This window comes from Toxorhynchites rutilus, chromosome 1, assembly GCF_029784135.1.
Source record: "Toxorhynchites rutilus septentrionalis strain SRP chromosome 1, ASM2978413v1, whole genome shotgun sequence".
In the NCBI taxonomy this organism is placed as follows: Eukaryota; Metazoa; Arthropoda; class Insecta; order Diptera; family Culicidae; genus Toxorhynchites; species Toxorhynchites rutilus.
The window spans coordinates 91,632,994-91,656,877 of record NC_073744.1 but is presented as its reverse complement, the minus strand read 5'-3'; the positions used below and the strand labels follow the sequence as shown (position 1 = coordinate 91,656,877).

General features: G+C 36.7%; 1 protein-coding gene and 1 long non-coding RNA gene across 10 annotated transcripts in view; one reads left to right on the top strand and one right to left on the bottom strand.

Moving 5' to 3' along the window:
* LOC129762981 (broad-complex core protein isoforms 1/2/3/4/5) overlaps positions 1-23,884 on the top strand; it is a 187,680-nt gene that overhangs the window by 103,086 nt on the left and 60,710 nt on the right. For 5 of the 9 annotated variants that reach the window (XR_008740768.1, XM_055761628.1, XM_055761621.1 and 2 more), the window contains exon 1: positions 11,304-12,329. The exons of 2 other annotated variants lie outside the window; for them this stretch is intronic. The gene's annotated coding sequence lies outside the window, so the exon portion shown is untranslated. Of the gene's footprint in view, positions 1-11,303; positions 12,330-20,298; positions 20,404-22,652; positions 22,799-23,884 lie in introns of those variants that run through there. 2 more of the 9 variants (XM_055761625.1, XM_055761623.1) reach the window with 2 other exon arrangements.
* LOC129762982 (uncharacterized) lies at positions 18,809-19,732 on the bottom strand. Its single transcript, XR_008740769.1, has 2 exons — positions 19,283-19,732; positions 18,809-19,226 (listed from the first exon to the last, which is right to left on the bottom strand). It is a non-coding gene; the product is annotated as an uncharacterized LOC129762982 (long non-coding RNA).

The following is a 23,884-nucleotide window of genomic DNA, read 5'->3' as shown; positions in this document are numbered from 1 at the left end:
AATATACATCGTCTCACATCGTGAACTAACGTCCAAAAAAAAAAAGATTGCTCGTTACGCTGTGGGGGAAAACGAGTGGCTAGTAAATATCCAAATAACATTTTATTCGTCAAATTATTAGCTTTTTTCAAATATATTCACTGTTCATGTTGAAAGCACTCCCGTGCTTCCGTGGCCGAGTGGTTAGCGTCCAACATTATCATGCCGGGGATTCAGGTTCGATTCCCGTTCTGACCGGGGGATTTTTCGTCAAAGAAATTTCTTCCGACTTGCACTGTGGTCACGCGTATTCAAGAGCTTGCCACTCCAGAATACATTCAAGGCTTGTTATCCGGCATAGAAATCTCAACTTAGTACTACTCATGAAAATTACCCAAGTAATACTATGTTGAGAAGGCAAAGTTCCACTAGGAATGTTAATACTATCCAAGAAGAAGTTGTAAGCAAAATAATTGCTGAATAAGTTTCCCATCTAAAGGTATGCAACAAGGCAGTGGCAAACAGTGTTTTTGGGGTTAATCTCTGGAGTTGAAGTCGATTCGTTGTCTAGTTTCCACGGCCTTATGAATGGTTAAAGCAAAACATCAGGAATTCAAGCAAACCAAATAGCTCGAAGAATCATGTCGACAGCTTTCACCCGTTGTATCTATAACAGCAAAGTAGAGCTAAGGAGTAAAATTCTGTTCAACTAGAATTACATAATAGGGCCCAATAACTTTATAAATTTATAATTTATCATTCATCACTGTTGTTCTATTCATGACTATATTTCTTGAAACACAAAATTAAATTGAAATGCACAATTAATTTACATTTACAAGAAATATCTACTCTTACAACTAATATGTTTTATTGAGATTAGCATAAACACCTTATAAAATGATCACGGCAAAAGGTGACACTATCCTAGACCAGCTGGCGGGCGCCTAGGAATACCTACGCGGCCATCCCTGATGTAGAGGTTAAGAGAAGTTGGGTAACGATAATAATACTGCTTTGAGAAAGTTAAGTTTCAGAACACGTGAAGTGAAGTTTCAGAACATGCTGCATTTTGCGGTTCTGCATCGAAATCAATGAGTTGAGTATCGAATTATAATTAGGTGTTTACATTAATTTCCAATGCAATGAAATTCCATTTAACATATAGCGAGAAATACTAATAGTAATTCAAAAATAAAAAAAGAGAATTTAAACACATTGCCATCGTTTATTGTATCGCAGCAAACCATCAAGCGACATCAAATGAAATGATTCCAAACTTCCGAAACGACGACCGCTGACGCCAAATATAAGCAGGCACAAAAAAACTAAGATGCAACCCAGTCACGCCTTGTTATCCAAATGCTTCTACCGCATTGAGCTATTTTCTTGGCAGCCATCTAGAAACATTACCCTGTTTTACTGCAGAAATCCAAAACATGTTATAACTTTTAAATTTGGAAGCGTTACAAAAATATTAAAATTACAATGCAGCATTTTCTATCCCGACGCTGTATCTAATCAACAAAAAAGGCATTCCACGGGGATGTGAAAAAAACTGTACATAATTGTACACATACACATTGCCTGAATTACGCGGAAAGCCTTAAAACAAGTTGGAATTATATATCTTAGATTTTCACAGCCATCCAAGGTAGTAGAAAATATAATAAAAATACAAGTAAAAAGTAGTTGCTATAGTATGGGGCGCCAGGGATATTATTATCTGCTTATGTACAGTGCGGAAGGAGCTTCTAGTTTATTTTAGATTTTATTTCGCTATTCCATACAAAATTGAAAAAAAAATCGTAAAAAGGACGAAATGAATATCGCTTGCGCTAACAAGTGGATGATGCGAAATCACGGGAAGCGAAAAGTGTGGTTTTTATTTTCCACATGCTTTACATCGCCCATTCCACGGCTCCCATGCCAAACCAAAGTACACGACGACGACAACGAGGATGACGATGACACTAGGAGATGCCTTTTCAATCCACCCAAATCCACCCTGTCCCACCACCACCACCCCTCTAGTTCGTTCGCCTTCTGCTACTCTGCAGCAGAATGTACACGTGAGGCTGGCCGCGCAAAACAGCGGTGAAGATCTCCCTCATTCTAGAGCACTGCTCTGCTTTTTTCCACCAAAGGAGCGCGCTGGAGGATAATATCATTTAGATGTATTCGTGAACCACCTTACGCACTATCGCTGAAAAAACTCATCTTCTGCATTTCATGCGACGATTTTTCACGATGATCATTAAAATGATGTATATAGCGGGGTTAGAAGTACATAAGGTAGCGTCGGAAATATTCGCCGATCGAGAAGCGCGAAGCAGCTCCGTAGATGAGTATGGAAATTTCAATCTAATTTAGCAACAATATTTAGAAATTCTATGTTAGACTATAATTGCTCTTAGTGGGTCCAGTTTACTACAATTAATTTTGAAGGTCGTGTTACGATTTATGTTATTCAAACTAACCTCCCTACTCACACGGTTTTTTTCTAAAACTATTCCATTAAGATTCAATTTCGCCAAAGCTGTTAATTTTCTACCATATGCTAATGTGTTTGTCTCCAAAATTTCACTATACTTTTTAGTACATCAACACAAGCTAATTTTCGATTGATTATGTTATTGAGAATTTGCAAGTGTACTCACTTCATGGATACCTCTCTTAAGGGGAATTCTAGTGTAGAGGCACGAATGCCGAACGATTCCTCGAGCTCTGAACGAATAAAACAAATATTTTTAGTGTCCATTATTTCATTATTTTTTTATTTATCTTCTAACAATATAACAAGAACTAAACGGAAAAAAATATTCAAAATTACAATAACATCTGTTGAAGTGAGAGTGTTCAAAAAAAGTGGTGCCATGGGGTACACGATTCCAGCCCTTTCTAAACTATCGTATATACCTCGAACAAGTCAGAAAAATGTTTTTTCACAAAATGGTGGCTGTTTGAAAAAAAATTACTTATTGCACGATTTTTTATTACATTGCTAATCTAAAAAAATGTGAAATTTAAAAAAAAATATTGGTTCAAGCGATATAGAGATGTATAAAAATTATTCACATCAAATTTGTTCAGTACAACTTGAGATATCGTGTTTCAAGCTAGTTTCAAGAAAAACACGTTTGAAGTTTTGTGTCAAACCCGTACTAGATCAGATACCACATTACTAAAATGGCTATAACTCGTTGAACAACGGGGTTTTCGAAGAGTCCTTTCTAGGGCATATTCTTGAATGTCTAAGCCTCAGAAATACGAGAAACACATTGTTATTTTTTTTTTCTAGACTAAAACACCCCCTACCCATGTACTTTTTCTATATCGATAACGTGGGGATTAACCACCTTTGGGCTCTTGATCTGGCATAAGCTGCAATTTCCGCGTACTGTATCTTTGACGCAACGTGACACACAACGCGTGTTGACGTGACGCGTCTGTTGAATATTTTGTGTCGAGGTTTTGGCATGAGGGTCACTCTTTTTCGTGAATGTCTGGCATTTTATTGTTTTCAAAGAATACGCCACAAATTGAACATGATTTTTTCGAAGTAGTGGCACCATCTAATGATGATCGTTGCCTGCCTCTATGTGGGAATTGCTTGGAAATCAGATGATTATAGATTAAATTACTGACAATATCGTACACAAATATTAGTTCCGCCTAGGAAAGAAGTCATAGAATTTTTGATAATATTTCTCCAATGTTGGTCGACCAACATTTTTTGTCGCTTTGAGTTGTCGTAACGGATCCACTACGGACTACGTCTTCCAATATAGTTGCGTATTTTAAAATGGAAAATGGAAATTGGAATGTTTCCCTAACACAGACTTCAAAATCATGAAGCATGGGAAAATCGGCATTGCAAAATAGATGTGAGCTGCGGGTACTTTTGTACTCGCATGCGTTTCTGCAAATCGGAATGTTTCCCTAACACAGATTTCTAAACCATGGAGCCAGGGCAAATTGGCATAGAAAATTAGATGCAAGAAGCGAGTACTATTGTACTCGGATTGACTATGGATTTGATATGGTACGATACGGTGTAGTGGATATGATCAAAGTGGAAATTATATTATTTACATATCAAAGAAATCACATTTATAAAAGCAGCGTTATAAAATTATTTGTTCACAAATGCTGCAATCGATCGTCGTTTTTGGGAAGTTGGAATTGTTGAGAAGGGGGTCTTATTTCGCTGTGTAATTCCGAAGAGGAATCCATTCCTTCTTTAGCGCTCATAATCCTGCTCCGGATCAACGATTATTCCAATTGTCGGGGCTTGAGGAGTGGGTACTATTTGCGCTGGGTATTTCCGAGGAGGAATCGATTCCCCCTTTGAACGTTAATAATTGTTAATAATTAATAATTTGGCTAAACGAAATGGTATGATACTCACTTTTTTCGAAGATTTATATGCTAGTTACTTGTTGATTGCTAAGTCAACGTTAGTCCTACGTCCTCCTTGCGGTTATATCAAAGTTATAACCCACTTCTAGTTTTTCTCGATCCATTCAAACAGTTAAATTCTAAAATCTTCCAGTTCTCATTTCTGTGCACACTGTGGAAAGAACTTCTTCTGTTAACCACAACAAAACGAAGAATAGAAATGTGATCCATGGACTTTAACCATTCATGAGGCAGTTTGCACTTGGAATATTGTTCTAATAATTTGTTTAACCTATTTTTTTTAGTTCTTTATCTCTGAGACTTTCAGCCTCCTGGGCTGATTCGTTTCAAATGCTTTACCAAAGATTTCTAAGGTTATCTACCTATACTCAATTTTTTAGAGTTGCTAAAAGTGTACGATATTATCTTGGGAATCGTTTACATAAGCAAACCGCGATTTTGAGCGGCTACGGAAAATTACTTTTAAATTCGTTGAAAATCCAACAAGTTGAAAAGTTTTTCGCTAGAAACGTTCTGTTTTGAAGCAGTGATGATTTTGAAGTGTAAGATCATGCAGAAAAGTAATTGTCGATTTATTCAATACAAATAGAATATATTTTTTTACATAGAATGAACGGAAAAAGATGAGATGTACATCATTTTAAAGCTGAAACTTTCATGTTTTGGAATATTTTACGAAAAAATTGAAGTGGACAAAAATATCGGGAAGAAATTAAAAATCGACTTCTTTCTGTTTTTTAAAGTTTTTGTGGAGTAAAATTTTTTTTTGAAAAATAATGAAATAGCAAATCCAATTAGCCTTATCAACCAGCTTTCATTCGATCCCTATAACGTCCCTGTGGGACCTTCCAATACAAAAATATTTTTGTTTGAATTAAAAATTTCTCCTTCGTCTTTGATGGTTTACTGTTCAATAAATAATGATCGCATCGCAAATCGAAAGGCAGTTTGAAAATTCAGTACAAGTATAATTTGTTACACTGACGATAATAAGATAAGAATAAGACCAAAAAATTGGAGAGAAATAGTTTTTCAATATCCAAATTTGTGATTTTAATACCAATATGAATACTTGAGCAATGTTGTTTTGGTATCAAATGTGCACAATTCGATTGGATAAATATTGTGGGACACAATCAAAAATTATTCCAGGACTTTAATATATAGACCATTGCATAACTCAGTACACGGAGGCGTCAGTTTGATAGTTTTGGGTGTTCTGTTTCAGCCCCCCTTCGTTGCAATTTCCACATGTCCCTATTCGAACGTTAATGAATGGAAACTGAAACAATCTACGCAAAAACGTCAAACCAAAGATAAGGCTAGGCGCCGAGCAATGATTTATTGATTTCGTTTATTCTACATTTTTTCGTGAGTGCAAAAAAGATAGCAAATGACACACTATATAAATGTGAAAATTCGCGTGAAAAAAAAAACAGAGAATTAAGGTGAGTTTTGAAGCAGTGATCTATATCCAGAAACCGTGTCCTCATGCACCGCAATAATTCACATTATCGAGCAGTTTTGCGAAGATTTTCTATCAGCGATTTTATAAACCTGAAGCAATATATACGAGATTTTCCATATTTTACCCAAATAAATTTTCTAGGGGTTCTAGGAGAAAAGATGCTCAAATATTGTTTCACAGTAATGTTTGAGTGGTGAGAAACATCTTTTTTTTATTTAAAAAAAATGTTGATTTCACCTTTTTATTTACTACATTTACTGCACGAAGCTTCAAAGGAAATTCTATTTTTTTCAAATATTAGTATGGGTAAAAAAATCATTTTAGCTAAATAAGAGCCTATCTTCTTAAAACAAAACGGTTTATAGAAACCTTTTTTTTTTAAGAGCGATCTTCCAGTTTTTCGAGAAATATTATTGGCAACCCTGTATGTATGCATCGCGCTTCGATGCAACATAATTCTCTGAGAAGCGCAAAAATGGGTAAAAATTAGTACACTCAGGTTTATTTACGCGGTTTTTTTTTGCGCGGATTTTCCAATTAACGCGGAATTCCCAATTAACGCGGATCCCGTGAAAAAAATACCAGTGCAATATCACATCTCTCCCTCAACTCACATTTCTCTCTTATACTCCCTCAGAGCATATTACGGTAATTAGTGCTTGTAACGGAGCATAGCGCTTAAGAAGGAAATTAGTGCCGAACCTTATCACGATTCTTACGTGGATTCTAGATGTTGGGTAACGGGGAGCTCACCCGGCGGTACAACGGGACAGGGTTTTTACGGGCAGCGATTCGTGAATGTATTTCTCTGTCTACTTAGCTCTGGATGGTCCAACAGTGGTACTGCACGTGCATCGGCAGTAGAGTGTGCAAATCACAGGGGAATCTTTTAGCAACAGCAGATGACCTCATTCTATAGCTACCTATAGCTACCAGTAACCAATGAAATTGCAGGAATAAAACTACGGGTTTTCGGAAGCGAGCAACATTCAACTTTTTATTTCCGTTTTACGTAAGGATAGTCCCATTTGATATCTATCATTAGGTGACATGGTTTTTTTACGCGGATTTCCCAATTAACGCCGTTTTTTATGAGGTACGTATCCACCGCGTAAAAAAAACTTGGTATATTGTTAATTGAATGCTCTCCCAAATTGACATAGTGTATTAGTGCCAGAATTTCCGATGTGGTGTAGAAACAGTGAGGTTGAAACTATAAAAACTAGAAGGATGGTGTCTAACATTAACACCTCATTGTTAATGTAGGACTACGAAAAGATTTAAGCTCTTCAGTACAAATATTTAGAAGCCCTGACAAGAACCGAGGAGTCGATTCTTGCAGTGAGGTGAGCGCAATAAAAAAATCCAATTTAAGCAGATTATTGAATTAATTCTCAGTAGTTGATTGCTCGCTGCTCAGAGCGACACTGAAACACTGAACTTTTTGAATATCCAAGTAGTTTTTCAGTTTCTTTTAGCAAAGTTACATCTCCAACGTTCCCAAGAAGACCATTCCCACAAATTATGGTATGCAACCCCTTTCGCAGAACGGCAATGAAAATCCCAACCGAATCGGTTGTGTCGTGACGGCGGTGGCAACAGCAACTGATGCGGAGTAAATTTTCATCTTCAATTTTCCATCGAAGAAAAAAGTTCTTACCACTGAGAAATCCTTTCTTCACATCTGGCTCGAATTACGCTACTTTTGACCCGGAAACAATGCTCGAATACACTGAAACTGAATGATCGATTGGAAAAAAATTACTAATAAGTTAATATCGTTCCACCAGATATTCGACTAGCGACTACACCAAAGCTTTCAAAATGTGTTTTCTTAAGGTCGAGAGACTGTGGAGGCGACACCTCTCACGCAGAGATCACGAGTTCATTCTTCCAAAAATGGAAATAAAAGTGACGAACCAGCCGAAATGTGTTGAAAGTCACTATAATAGAGAGAAAAAAAGGTCGACAGTTTAGTTTGGTTTTCAAAATTGGCCTTTTTCAAAGCTAGAGACGAATGAGCTGAGAATGTTTGAAGCCTATATAATTTAAAGCATCATCATCATAACACCAATAAATTCGAACATTAAGTTTACACAATCTCTCTATAGCAAAAAAAAATATAGTTTATTGCTTAAGGTACTATTTGAAAAAGCGTCGAAATATTCGAAATAAGTTAGGCCCTGGAAAGGACAGAAGCAGTTGAAGTTGGAGATTCATGATTCATTTTTGTTCTCGTGAGAGCAATGCAGGATTATTGTGACTTCATTGTAAACGCACGTAACGCACTCAGTATGCATCTCTTCTTCTTGACACCCACTGCTATTACAGACAATTCTATATTTGATCCTATTACGTCTATTACGTCTGCGCCATCAAAGCACATCAGCCTTATGATCATCAACCGCTTTAAGTTATGTTGAAATTTAATTGAAATCAAATTCGAACCAAGTCAAGTCTTCATTGCTTTATTCCCCTGGGAACATGTTGTCATAGCAACTGTTGAAAATTTTCAAACATTTGTTTTTGTGATTCCCGGTAAGTTTTTTCGGTTTTACAACAGATGGCGTAACTTGATTATGATTCCAGTGAATCAAATTTCCAGTCATTCGTTGGAAATCTACTGTCATTGCGCGTCTTTTTCAGTATATGTCAGTATATGTAAAGTTGAAGCGTAAACAACATAGTTTTTTGCCACTTCGAATATGTCGAATTTCGTACCAACTAAATTTTTCTTTTTAGCGGGGAGTGTTACTTCATTACTTCAATATGAAGAAAAAGGTGAAAGTCATCGTATTTTGGTGGAAGTTTATGGTGACCATGCTCCAACTGGGCGAACGTGTCAGACGTGGTTTGCGTTCGAACGTTCCGGACCGTCAAAAAAGTTAGAAAATGAAGAATTGAAGGCTTTACTCGATCAAGATCCGTCACAAACGCAACAAGAACTTGCAGATACACTTGGAGTAGCTCAGCAAGCCATATCCGATCTTTTAAAAGCAATGGGAATGATCCGAAGGATAGGACATTGGGTGTCGTATGAATTGAAGCCACGAGACGTCGAACGCCGTTTTTTCACGTGCGAACAACTGCTCCAACGGCATAGAAGAAAGGGTTTTTTTTTCATCGAATCGTTACTGGCGATGAAAAGTGTGTCCATTGCGACAATCGTAAACGTCGGACAACGTATGGAAACCCAAGCCATGCATCAACAACGACGGCCGCACGGAATGTTCACGGCCAAAAAGTTACGCTGTCTATTTGCAAAGGGATCCGTGAATTTCCAGAAAGATGGGAAGGAGTTATGACTAGCGTTGCCCATCGCCCATGAATATTAAATTTGTAACCATTTTTGCAGAATAACGCATTAAGTTTTGGAACAAAAAACGAAGAAACTTATTGGTAATTCTGACGGAATGACGGACTAAGGTCATTTTTAACCCTCTACGTCTTTGAAAATGGATTGTAATTGACTTCCTTATCATTTTCACAAGGTGACTAGGATTTTCCATGAATCCTTATCGCTTTCCTCATTTGAGAGCAGGCTGGAATGACAATAGATTCTCTATGTCTCTCAAAAGCGGACTAGAACCTAATAAACACACGGTCTGGGAATTTTCCCTTTTTTGTTGCAATTGTAGATTGAAACAAATTAATTAATTTTAATAATATTTATCATCGACATTTTTAATTTCTCAGTACTTCGCTCCGTTTTTTTTCACTGTCGCTTAAACTGAAAACTTTATAATTTAATGCAAATTCTCTTTATTTTTATTTAATTTATTTATGTTCTTTTTGTTGAAAAAAAGTGTATCTAAATGATTCTATTCATGTCCCCATCGAATAAACCGAGAAATTTGAAAAAATACTACAGAATACGCTTACCAACGTAATTCTTAGCCAATCAGTTATCATAGGGGCAGCAAATACCCTCCGTACCCTATACGTGTAAAAGTGTCTTTTTTCCTTGCTTCAGCAGCCGTTCGCTATTCAATTTCAAAAGGGAAAACGGTGTAATAGGATGAAAAGCGCGCTGGCAAAGGGAAGGGTGATACAATTTTAAATAGTGGGATGATGCTCCAGGACGACGACGAGAGCGAAAGAGCGCAAATAGAAGCATAAAATAAAAAAGGACCGCTGGTATGAGTCGCGGGGGTGGGTGGGTTCCGTGAAAATTATGTGTATAGTTACTAAATATTAACAATAATATGAATTTACGAACACAGAGGAAAAAAGTAGCGCTGTTGCTGTAATGTTCTATCGTTTTATTTTTTAAGAAGAAAAAGGGCACTCGAAATGAGGGTATGTATGCGATAAAATGTAAAATTGCGAATAATGCAGGGGTTGTGTTTTTTTGTGTGTTTGAAAAATATTAAAATGTAAGTAAGAGCTATACGCTGCGGGGTGGTAGCGGCGCGGGAAAAGCTTTTCTATACATTTGAAGTACATATAAACCATAAAAAATTGCGCGCTGAAAAAGTTTCACGGGACTCAATTTTTGTCGTGTAGGCGGTGTTAGAAATAATAGCTTCTCAAATGTACCAAACACTAATACTTCCGTTACTAACAGCGCATAATACAAGGATTACGTACATTGTTTTAGAAAGTAATGGTAGTCGGCGACGATTGGATAGATGCGTTTCAATGCCGAGCAGTAGATGGCGCATCTTCTGCAGTTGCAAGATAATTGTCCATGGCTTACTGCGAGTGAGTGCATGTATGGAGAACAAGGATACCGCTTGCGAGAGCAAGGTCAGCTTGCTACGATGCCATGCTAAACGCAACAGAAAACAATAGGAAATTACTCTTATGGCACACTTGGATGATGGACACGCCGCGAACTGCTGCGACATCTGAGATGTATTCGTGGCTGTTTAGCGATGAAAGATCCGAAAAAATATAATTTTTGATACACATAGGAGCGCGCCACCCTCGTTATACCAATGTCGCACCACAACTCTCGTCTCGCTTCGGCCGCCGTGTTTGCTGTTTGGAATCCACTCAATTTATTCGCACAGTCAAGCCGAATGCTGTGTATCTGTGTGATTTTTTTCGCTACGTTCGTATTTTTATTTTCATTTTTCGATGTAGAAAAACTGGGTGGATTTGTATTAGTGCTGGTGTAAGGTCGGATGTTGATGGTTTGGGAAAACATTGGGAAAAGCGGAAAGGAAAAGAAGTAGATTTTTTATGTAGCTGCCGCTGCCGTTGATGCTGGCTGGTGGCACACCATTCCTCGCTCGCGGATGCTGCCGCTGATGCTGATGCTGATGATGCTGCTCTTCGGTACTTGGGAAAACTGAGCCTTGTGTATATAGAGCACACAGCGATATTAGTAATAATGTATATACATAAGGAAAAACAACACATTATTATATACAATATTCGTTTTCCAATAGAGAAAAAATTGGTGTAGCAAATCAGCAAAAGATTTCTAACCGCCAAACTGAACATACACGCAATTACATCCGCGGTCTTAGTTCGTTAAGTTTTCAGTTCTTTAGTAGCATTTTTCCCAGGGATGAAATAATGTTCAAACAACGCACTCACAAGGAAGCTTCAACAGACCGCAAATATTCATCCGCGTGAGGATAAGAAGTGTTTTAGTTGTGATTAGTTGTTGTTGTCGGCTGTATTGATAAAATTGGAAAAGTACAAACGCATCGTCGAATACAAAATATCAAAAGTGCGCCCATAGTGAACCTTGAATCGCGGTCGTCTAAGCGAACGCGCAAAAATTGATAACGCGGAGGGAAAAATTATAGTAATTAGCTCGCCTCTCTCACCAAATTTCGGCAAAGAGAATCGTCAGAGCTGTTTATATATGTGATATTACCCAAGAGTAGACGGTAAACGCGAAAAAAAACTATATACATTAAAAAGGCAACTACACCATTCGCAAAATGTGAAAAAGTAAAAACGATTTTTTCGTCTTGACTGTGTGGAAGTTTTCTATCCTTTTTTATTACTGCAGTACATGCTCTATTTTTCACATTTTCGTACCTCTGGTTACAATATTTAGTTTGTGCTCTGTGTTGGCATCGCCAGGAGATACGATGCAAAGAAAGAAATGGCACCCATAATACCTCATTTTTTGCATTTATAAGTGACAAACTGTGTTAATTCTAGTGCAATTGATTCCGCCAATACGTGATACTATTGTTTAATTTGCGTGTAAAATATTACGATTCTCCCGATATTGTACAAGGATTGGAGCCTGTGCCGACGATTGAACATCCAACAAACATTCAAATGCTCGAAGATGAAATACCAAGTTGAGATTAGTCGTTGCTTGCGTGGATGTACTTCCCAAAATAATCATGAATATTGTTGATCACTGAGCAAAAACAAAATAGTAATAGTGAACAATGTATGTGCCAAAAGTTGTTGTATAACTAGAAAACGTTGGATACTTTGCAAAAAAAATCGTCCGATTAGCTCGGATACGATAACCACATTTCAGGTAAGCTACTAACATGTGGTTGTTATCGGCCGCAACTTTATTTCGGCATAGTTTACTGGTCTCTTATTACACCTAGCCGAAACTGACGCTATACGCTTTATCAAATGTTCTTATCAATTTTGGCAACGTGTGTTTTGCTCCCAATTGAAGAAAAGCGTCTGGAAATTATGTATGTACAACTGTTCTCGAATGAATGTTCTCGTGTTTGCAAGTGTTGTGCTATTCTGTGGCATGCTGAAAAGTACTGTATTTTTCAAAATTTCATCTGTTATCTCCCCCAATATGATTCATAGTTCGCTGGATTATTCAACGAATGATTACTCTAAAAACGAATGAAATCCTGTTAGGTAGATTGTTTTTGTTTTGCCTCTGCCGTAGTCTTATCAGTTGCCGAAATGTGACGGAGTGTGCATTGCAAAGTACATGTGTGCACCACAAGAACTGATAAGATTAAACAATCAAATTTCTACTAGAAACTTGCATAGTGTAAAAATGAAGCCCGTGGAATATCAAAACGCAGCTCAGCTTATTTTCAATAGCAAGCATGAGTATGCTAGCACTTATCTTCTTACAGGTGTAAAACGAAAAAAAAACTCTTATTGCACATGATGCAATGCAAAAATTGTTTCTAAATTTATTTTTCCCAAGGACAACATTTAACACATGTTCAAATATTGAAAATAGAGTAATTGAGTCGCTACCATGTTATTGTCCGGACGACAGTTTGTTTGTCATTCCAATGCAATCGAAAAAGTATAGAATAATGAAGCATTGTAGCAGTAAATCAGATGCTTTGTGTACAAAATTTGAGTATCGTATAATTTTCAACAAAATATCTTTTGTTAATTCCAATATATACAAAAGATTTTGACCGACTCAACGTCAAATGAGTCTTTGATTTAACTAATCTACCTATGGTAGCTGTTATTTCGGATTCGATCTCACGAAGCAGTATTTCTACTCCAGGATGTTTATCCAGAAAATGAGTTTAATTGTTTCATGATTCTATTTGTCCATTTCCCAAGCTACATTTGGAATGCAGTTGGAACAAGTTTATGAACTACTTGTTTTGGGGAAAAGGATGGTTTGGTTGTGACATAAAAATAAATATAAACGTTATGTTAAATTGAAAGAGTATCGTTCTACTAATAGTATTATCTATTTCATTATAGATTATAATTATCATCATCAATATTATCATTATAATGATCTATATTCTGCTTATATATGGGCGGGCTTCTGCCAAAACGAGCCATGCGCCAAAAACAATATTTTGAGTTATTTCAATTTGAAGTTTGAGCTCCCATTAGTTGACCGTGGCTGATCAAATCTATTATTTTATCATTCACGTGTCATGAAAATCTGTAAAATAACACATAAATATAGAAAGAAATGACTATTAGTTTTGGTACACATGCACTCAGTTCAAATTGGCAGAATGAAAGTCAAAGAATGTGGTTTTCAGTTCAGTGCGGTGGGATGCATTTTTAGTCTGAATCGTTACTACAATAATAATATTAAAATGGTTGAAATAAAACTTATGATTCTTCGTGGTTGGTCAGTACTAACAGTATCAATACTAACAATGTTTTGATCATTGGGAACCAGCTTCGCGATGTATTCATGTTTTACAGGAGGTACATATTTCATCAGATGTTGAATGTCATTGTACTTGGTACGAGAAATGTTATGCCCATTTTGGTATAAACTTTCTGGTTCTAAAATGTTATGATCGGAGAAAATTTAAAAAAATGTTCAGCCAAAATGAACCAAGATAAAAAAGGTCACCTAGAGTATTATTGCCTTCTAAAGTTCGGAAGTCTCAACCAAGTCTTTTGCAAAAACATAACAATTTTGTTCATGCTGTGAGCACACATTTTCGTCTATTGCGAATTCAGAATCTTTAAGAAAATGAAAAAAAAACAAAATTTTGTAGTTACTAAACGCGCAAAAATTTGTTCTCTTTGCACCTAGAGCGAACTAAGTATATGCTAACTATTAACATAATATCATTACACAACACACTAGTATTTTGAAACGGCTCTTGACTAATTCCTTAAATGGTACATGTATTGACTCAATTTTGCTGGTTTTGACAAAATAATATCTAAATGAAAATAAATTGATTTAAAAATACATTACATTTAGTTCGTTGTGACTGAACACGATTACCAGATTTCGGAGACAACTGTTTCCAAGAGCTGTTCGAAACAGGAAAACGGTTAATGATTCAGATAAAGAGGAAAAACTGCCTTTTTTGGAGAGAACGAGCTCTGTCCGCCGATGGTTTATTTTTACTCTGTTTGAATGCAATATCGTTTTTCTCACAGCCTGCTACACAGAATTTTTCTTTTGGAGTTGTTGTCAGCTGTCCGAATGACACGGTAATTTTATTGTCGATAGACTATTGTTTTCTACATCCAGTGGTGTAAGTAAATCAATTTGGAAAAAAATGTCGCTTGGTTCATTTTGGCAGAACACCGACCATATAGAATATGAATAGGATTTGAAATTATGCAATCGCTTTTGTTTACATCAATTTCTCGAGTTAGCATTAACCACTGGTGGGCTTCCAGTATCGAGGAAAATGTGGAAATATCTAATCGTTACTAAAAATAATCTGCCAGTTCCTCTGGGAATTTAAAATTACATTCATGTGAAAGAGTTTATTTTAATGTTTTCTATCCATGTAACACTGTGACCAAATACATTTGGTTTTGTGATTTTTCCATCAATCGCAATTAACAGGATAGCTTCTGAAGATTATTCTTCCCCATCAGTAGGATATTTCCGTATCCAATATTGGATGCATAAAACCTTATGCCTCCAACGTAACGCTCTCGTTTTCGAAGTCCCCCAAATATTCATTCATTCAGAATGAATTCAGATTCAACTTCAAACAAATGATCTCTAAATCAACGATAGTCCTACGTCACCCTTGCAGTTATACCATAGATATAACCCACTTCCTGTTTTTCTGGTAGCTTTTGAGTTTGGGAACTCCCTATGAAGGCTTAGCTAGGTCCAAACATTGTTCGAAAGCTATATGGTTATCACAAATCGTTTCGGTACCCGATAGTTTTTTTTATTAAGTAGCAAAGCAGATAAAAACAAAACCCTTGGAACGAAAATTTTCTGTCGATCACCAGTATCCTATTCAAGCTTTTTTCCCTTCCTGTGTTTAAATAACAGTATGATGACGATCTTTCACCTACCCGCAATACTTCATACATTCGAGGGGTTCCAGCTTCCACAATCGATTCATTATCGATTACTGTAGGGCGACTGGGGTTCCTTTTTAAGGCTAAAGCGTCTGAACTAGAATCTCTGAAACGGACAATACTATCGGGGTCTTACGCCCAGTCCTTTCTTTTGTTTTCTATTTTATAGTTCTAATGATAAACTAAATCCATTTGTTTCCTAATTCTAATCTAATAAGGATTTAAAATTTGACCACAAATGGTGCGGAATAGCTTTGGTGGAAAATGCCACGTCATTTCTGATTCGAACTGAAGATCATTCAAATGACCACCACGCCTTTTTTGCATTGGTACTCCAATTTCCGAGAATGTTGATGACTGTTGACCTTGATTTCATCAAAAGATGCTGGTTTGTTGAAATAATTTCAAAGAAAGTCAGTTACCCTTAGCTTTTTAAAAACATACGGCCCGATGACACCACCGCATCAAAATGTACAGCAAACCGCGATTATTAGTACTCTGTTACATATATTACATATTTGATATGAAAAGATTTATGTTCATTCATAATTTCTGTTTTAAAAAGTGTGTTCATTCCACCTGAAAATCCGTTATCATTTTCACTTCACAAATTGAACACATGAAGCACAATGCCGTCAACGCGAATGTACTTCGTTTTGTTTCTGTTCGGCTTTCTTCGACTTGTTTCGGGTTGGGTTTGGTATGATTTGAGTCGGTTTTCGGCACATCCACACTCAGGGTTGCCAATAATAAATTTCAAAAAACTGGAGAATTGCTCTTAACAAACTGGAAGAAAACTGGATACCGTAGAACCGTTTTATTTTCGAATTTTCTTCGATGCTTCGTGTAGTATTTTTTTTACGCGCAGGATAAGGAGCTTGTGAAAAAAAACTGCGTTTATTTGAAAATCTGCGTTAATTCAAAAATTCATGCTCTATTCGATTTCTGATGTTTTTATAGTAAGGAATAAATCACTGAATTCTTTGTTACTTGTCCAGTCTGAGCAGATTGCAGCGATCCGAATACGATGGGAGGTTTAGCGGATCTTACCATGGTAATACAAGCCTGACAAACTTACGTCGAACACTCTCTATTCTCGAACCCCATGTCTATTGATGCCAACCATACCAACGAAGCAATCTCCAAAATTGGTCGTACCAACGAACAATATACAGCCATCAGCCAATGTGAGTCAGTGATGTCTTTAGAAATCTTCGACACAAAACTTAACTATGTCTGCTTGTCTGTGTTATAGCCATAAGTATTTGCTCATCCAATATACCTTTTTTAGGAATAGTAATTCTACACGTTGTAAAATAACACCTGAAAAACCTGAGTAAAATGGCGAACCATTAACCATTAATTGATCATTCGAGTAGATTCAAATGACGTTTCCCATCACCCGAACATTACTGTGAAACAATTTTTGAGGATCTTCTCTTCTAGAGCCTCTAGAAAATACGGTTGTGTTTGGGTAAAAATTCCTTTTTCATTGTTTCATGTCAATAAAATCGCAAAACTGCTCGACAATGTGATTTATTGAGGTGCATTGGGACACGGTTTCTGGTTATAGAACACTGCATCACACCTAACTTCAATCCTCTGTTCTTTTTTTCTAACATTTCTGGAGTGTTTGTTTCGACAATCTCCGTTGATATCTTGTTCACACTCACGAAGAATGTAGGATAAAAGAAAATAATAAATCAATGCATGGTTTGACGTTTTCGCATGGTTTGCTTCAGCTTCCATTCGTTGACATTTGAATAGGGACATGTGGAAATTGCAACGAAACGAAACACCCGAAACTGTCAAATTGACGTATGCATATACTGATTCATGCAGTTGACTACGTATTAGAATTCTGGAATATTGTTGATTAGGTCCCACAATATTATTCCAATACTAAAACAACACTATTCAAGTATTACCTTGCCATTGAAATTATAAAATTTTGAAATTGAAAAGATATTTCTCTCTGTTTTTTTGGCCTTATTCTTTGGTATTCTTTTTTTATATCAGACTTGAACAAGTCATAGAGAGACAGGATTGTGTTGCGCAGGTGCAAAGTCGAACTACGTTGGTTCAACAACCAGAACATATGCGCTTTTTTACGGTCACTTATTAGAATTAAGACATTTCTTGGCGAATGTTCTTCTTCGCTCTTCCTGGCACTTCTTTCAACCTGCTCGTACATCGTAAATTTTGACCTGCTTGCCGTTTCAATATTTCAAATTTAATATTCTCGAAAAGAAACGTAATTTTTTGTAGCTTTGTATACCTTTCATCATAATGTTCCACATCCTGTTTCTATTCTTCGTTTCGTTTAGGTTGTATCCAGAAAAAGTTTCCACAGTTTCCATAGGGATTGAAAGGGTGAAGGAGGGATAATATTCATACATTTTGAATTGGTTTTACATAAAATGGATAAAACTGGAGCATGTTGTATGTATGCTGTAAACTGGATAAAACTGGACAATATTTAAAAAAACTGGAAGATTTTAAACTGAAACATTGGCAACGCTGTCCACACTTATTCGGCTTCACCAGGCGGCCAAGGTCGAAGAATGCCGGTTAGCGTAATATTAGCGTCCTCGCGTTCCTCACATAATTTTGCTCAACGATCTCCATCTAGTATTTTTGTTTTTATTTACTGTAAAAAACTTTTTGTTAATTTTTTGGTTAGAATTGATGTCTTCTCCGAGCAATAGAAGACGTAGACATGGAGAACTGCGGCCCTGCTAGGGCTATATAATCAAGTTTTACATAGGCCCTATCACCCATTATGACATTTATGACATTTTTCTGGCTTTTTTTAACGTATGTTGCGTGTTTCGGATTTTTTGTCGTGCATCTTGGTCTGTATGTCCTCAGACCAAGTTCTTTTGTAGCACCCGAAACGTTTGATACAGATGTAGTCGACACCTTTTTTGCACCAAAATAACGCTGTACTTCGATCGAGGTCGCGTTACTTGCTATGTCTTGGGGTTACGATTTGCGTTACGTAATGAAGGGCAAGCCCTACAGCCCACATTCCGTTTTGCCTGCCAAGATCGGGTCGATGAAATGTCAACAATCGACCTCAAATGCTGCCACCTTGCAATCGAGTTATCGACCTTTCATATGCATTCATCGAACAACTTGACACCACTTTTTCGCCAACATGTGCAAGGCGTCGACCTGCTTGCAGCGCTGCTTTCAGCACTGCTTGCTGCTTGTTTGTATTGGTTTGTTATTGAAAATGAAAAGGAAATACATTGATCGATTTTAATCATTTTATTGAAAAAAAATAATAAAAATCCATGTATAATAAAAATAAGGTATATAATGGAATCGGTGCATCCGGGTTGTCTGGATTAACGATTCAAATCCGACTGAGTACATTGATGAATACCTCCTTGCCCTTGATGACACAGATATGTGGCTGAGGAGGATTCTTCAATGTGCGTGAAGCACAGGATCTCCGATGGGGAAAATTGCTCGAAATACTATCGATGGCCAGGTCCTGCTGCTGTTACTGTTGATGCTGTTCCCCGGAATAGCACCCTGGACTTAAAGGATACTGCTGCGGGAAAGCTGATGCTGTTGGCTGGCGTGACAGATGTGGAAATAAGCAATGTGGTGATGAGGGAAATCATCTTTCTCACTCGCCGATTGATTGAGTCGGATGTATTCATAGCTGAAACAAAATAAAATGATTAGTAAGTGAAAAGCAGAAATGAATTCCCTACTCACCAGTTGTATGATCCGGATAAAAATGCGAACATTAAAATATCATGCGATTACGTTCGCTTACCTCGCCTATTTTCATTCTACTATACAACGGAATCAGTGCATTCGGGTTCCTCCGGGTGGTAATTCAGCTGAGCAAGTTGATAAATACCTCCTTGTCGATGAGTTTTCGTATCTGAAGAGGATTTTTGAATGTGCGCGAAGCACGGAACCTCTAATGGGGAAAGTTCTTCGCAATACCATTGTTACTTCGTTTTTGTTTGAGATGACAGTTTAGCGGAGTGGAAAAAAGAACCACCAGTGATGCCATTTGGTTTGTTTAATTATTCAGTATTTTCGACTAACGAACTATCCGCGTTGACGATATTGGGGAATAGGCATGACAGTATGGAAATTATGAATGAACATGATTTTTCCTTAATCAAATTAGTACTCTATGTAAGTGAAAATCACCATTGCCTGCAAGTGGTGAAAAAACGTCATAAGAAATATGTTTTGAGATAATTTTATATTATAATGACAAATTTTTTTGAGAATATCTGAATGTCTATAGAAAATAATTCAAATTAGGGTCATGACAACGTACTTTAAGTATTAAAAATTATGCCAAGAAAAAAATTTCATACAAATTTTAGCAAATATAAACTGATTCGGGCCGACTAATATGATAGAGAATAGTTTGCCTCATACAAACTAATGCCGTATCCAGATGTCGATACCTAATCGTCGTCATCGTGAATAGGTAACAGCGTTACGGTCGTTGTTAGGTCGATGTTTTTTTCGTCGATTGGATTGTGGGAGGCGATTCAAAATCCGTATTTTTAGCGTTACGTTATCTGTGCACGGCGCTAAAATACTTATAGAACGTCGACGTTTGTTGTGACAGGAAAGAATAAATCGATTCCCGATTTCGCAAAAACTGTATTTTAAGTATTTTAAAAATCCTTACTCTTATAAGACTCACGTTTAGTGTTTTTCTTTCCTTCTCATGCTCTACTTTCAGACCGACCGCAATAAGACTATTACCCTGTGATATAAACGTAATCACTATCTTAATGAATTGAAATGTATCATAAAACATACGTGATTACCTTAGCGAATCGCAGTGTTCTGATCTAACTATGGTATGCTATTATTAAAGCTTCTCGCACTCGCAATATTGTCCAATTGAACTTTTAAATTTAACAACAATAACACATATAACATACCAAAACATAATACAAAATAAACAAACTAACACAACTTTGATCGTCGTTGGGGCAAGGTAATTATGGATGGGAGCGCACGACACTAAAGGATCGTAACAACGTTCTTTCCGTGGAGTTCTATGTGAAGCATTTCGCTAAAAGTTAAAACAGAAGTCAATGTTGGTTTTCCTTTAGTTTAATGGTATTCTTTCTTTCTGAGGATGAAACAAAGGTAATAGCATAATATTTCATGAAAAAAGAAACAAATCGTTCACTGTTGTTTGAAACTCTCTATCACATTTTACCCCGGAACATACTCGAATCTGCTAGAAAACTTGCTGCGAGCAGCAGCCTTATGAAATTGTACCTCAAGAACTTGGTTGAAATCGGCTTTCGCATAAGTTTCATTATCGATCAATACAGATTCATTGTGTTTCGGCAGCAGCTGTGCAATAAGATGGTCTTGCATATCACGCAGCCAAAGTAACGTTGGATTCATAGCGCGTATAACTGGATATTTCGATGATATCACGAAATGGCACTCATGGTATTAATAGAACAAGTTATACAGGGCCTTATTCCCGAATACACTACACATGAAAACAATGTGAAATGAGTACAACCTTATTCCCTGACTACACTCAACTGTAAACTTTTGGCAGAGTTCATTATGAACACACCGAGTTCATCCATCGATGTTATTCTGGTTTACACTTTACGCTCTCGTTTGTGTAAACAGAGCGATTCCTCGTCTTCATCGTAGTAACCGATCATATTCCATTTTCGACACAATTCGTCCATTACTCGTGGATAAACATAACAAAATACAACTGACGTTTCCCTTAGAAACGACACTCCACTCCACTTTCTACACGGAGTTCATTTTTACACTTCACGATTGGTGGAAACGGGAATAGGTGCAAAAAAGTGAAGTGAGATGTAAGCGTAGTGAGAACGCAGTAGATACGGGAATAAGGCCCCACTTTTTTTTTGGACTGAACTTTGAAAACTGTCTAAGCGTGACATATAATAGACGAGAGATACATAACATAACACTAAATATATTTTCAAAAATATAACGTGTGAAAACGGTGGCAAACATTCAGTGAAACACAGTATATTCAAGGGAATATTATCGAACATGTTATCGGTATTAACCTATGCTTTATACATTAAAATATGTACTCGAATTATTGTCTTCGGAAGACTATTTCTCAGAACGGTTAAAGGAAACAAAAAGAGATACGACATGTTCATCCAGAGAAGTTTATTGATAAGCATGTAGCTGACACAATTATGCATTATTATGTGTACCCGCAAAAAATATAGTTTCGCCAAAATGGGCCCTGTATCAAGATCTGACGTCAAATCAGTCCGATTATAGGTTGCGCTTATAAATTGTTCTAATAAAGGCAAGGCAAAACACGTTACCCATTAAAAAAAAATCATTAAGTTATTATACTTTCAAACAAAAAACAGCAAAATATTTTTTTAGTTTGAAATGCACCCTTACAACGAGCATAAACATGAAATCGTTTGATCGATACTATACGAAATATCGATCACTAAAGCTATCTACCCGGAAAATAATGATTTTTTTTTTCAACCTAATATTTGCGTACAGACCGTCTCACTGACTGCTCAATTGAAACTCTTACTCGTTTCAACATATTTTCAGGTGTTCTTCAACTCCTATACAGTCCAACTTTGCCCCTTTGCCCAACAGTCATACAGGTTGACCACGTTTGATTTGCCTTAACCATAGGGTACCGATTCTGAACGAGCAACATAAAAATCTGATTCCTATTCGTTTCGCAATCACTGATCGATAGTTTGCATAAAAGGCATGAATGACGAAATCTCGATGTTCACTAGATCAAACTATTATAGTGATTGAAAATGGGATCTTAGGCCCATGGCTCCGCCCCTCCAACCGAAGTGGTAAACAAGCGAATTGGAGGAAATAATTCCGATGTATTGAGTCAACTAGGCGGTAAGCTTCAATATTTTTTAAGAAGGCCTTAGAGTAGTGCGGGGCAAAGGTGCGCACGGGGCAAAAGTTTGCATTAGAATTTTTGAAACATACAATTATAAAAATCTGGCAATTCTGTATTCGTTTAACGCATTGTTGTACCAGCAGCTCGCACGTATAAACAAAATACATAACATGCGTTCACGATACATTCATAACAGTAGCGGAGAGTTTTATTGTAAGTTGTTTTGTGTCATTGTGAGTTGAGAATTGTGTTATCTCGATAGTTCAATTCAATAAGTGCGAACTTTTGCCCCACTACAGACAAAATTCGAAGTATTTAAGGATTACGTTTCGAAGGTAATTTATATAGTTACTATTTGGTAAGCAAACTTAACCCTATTAACTACTATTTCAAAGTTATTGGACGACAACAGTTAGGTGCGCACCTTTGCCCCGTACTACTCTACTAGTCAAACATACTTCTTCCTTTTTATGTTGAAGAATTCTAGTAAAATCATCAAAATTAACAGCAATTTTAGTAGCAGATACATCTCTTTTCAACAAGGCCAATAAATGTATGCAGGATCAGTAATCGTTGTACAACAGGACATTATTACGAATATTTTTTTTTCTCTATGCTCAAAATACGGTACCAATCGATAAAAAGACGAGACAATCAAAAATCGTCGAAAAACGGTACGTTTGGTAAGCCCAGTTATGGAAATTATGGAAACTCTAAACTTTGAATTTCATTCGTCTCTAGCCTTGAAAACATCCTACAGTCGTTCGCCTAAGGAGGAACCCCTGTCTGGAAGGTCGGAAAATAATGAATTTTCGTGGATTTTTTTTTCGGATATTACGAATAAAGTGAAGCATTCGTGTATTTAGGTTTATGTTTAACGTTTAAGGAGTGCACGAATAATGATAATGACGCTGTTGACAGCTGGATGCGTAGATGTTGTCTGAAAATCTGTACCTTGCTGGTGGTATCGGTTCTGTAGCAAAGGGGGGGGGGGGGGGTTTTCGTAGAACAAATTTCAATGAATATTTTGAAACTTTAGGACAATACCTAAAGCGTAGGGATTTTGAATATTCGAAAAATTGCCGAAACGGCCGTTATTTTTGTTAAAAATGAGATATTTTTCATGAAAAATCTCCAAATAGCGACTTTTTAAAAATAAAAAAAAATAGATATCAAAAAACGGCTATGTAACGCCTTAGATAATCAATTTTTACATGCTGATAAAAAAAATATCCAGCCAAATCGGTCGAGTAGATCGATACCACCAGTTGAAATAACATGGTTTCGAGAAAAACGTGTTTAAAAATTCGTACAGCAATACTATGTCCCTTGAGCAGACCTCATACTTTTGGCTGTAACTTTCCAACGAAATCAAATATCGAAAAATCCTTTTAGGACAACATTTCTGAGGGCATAAGTTT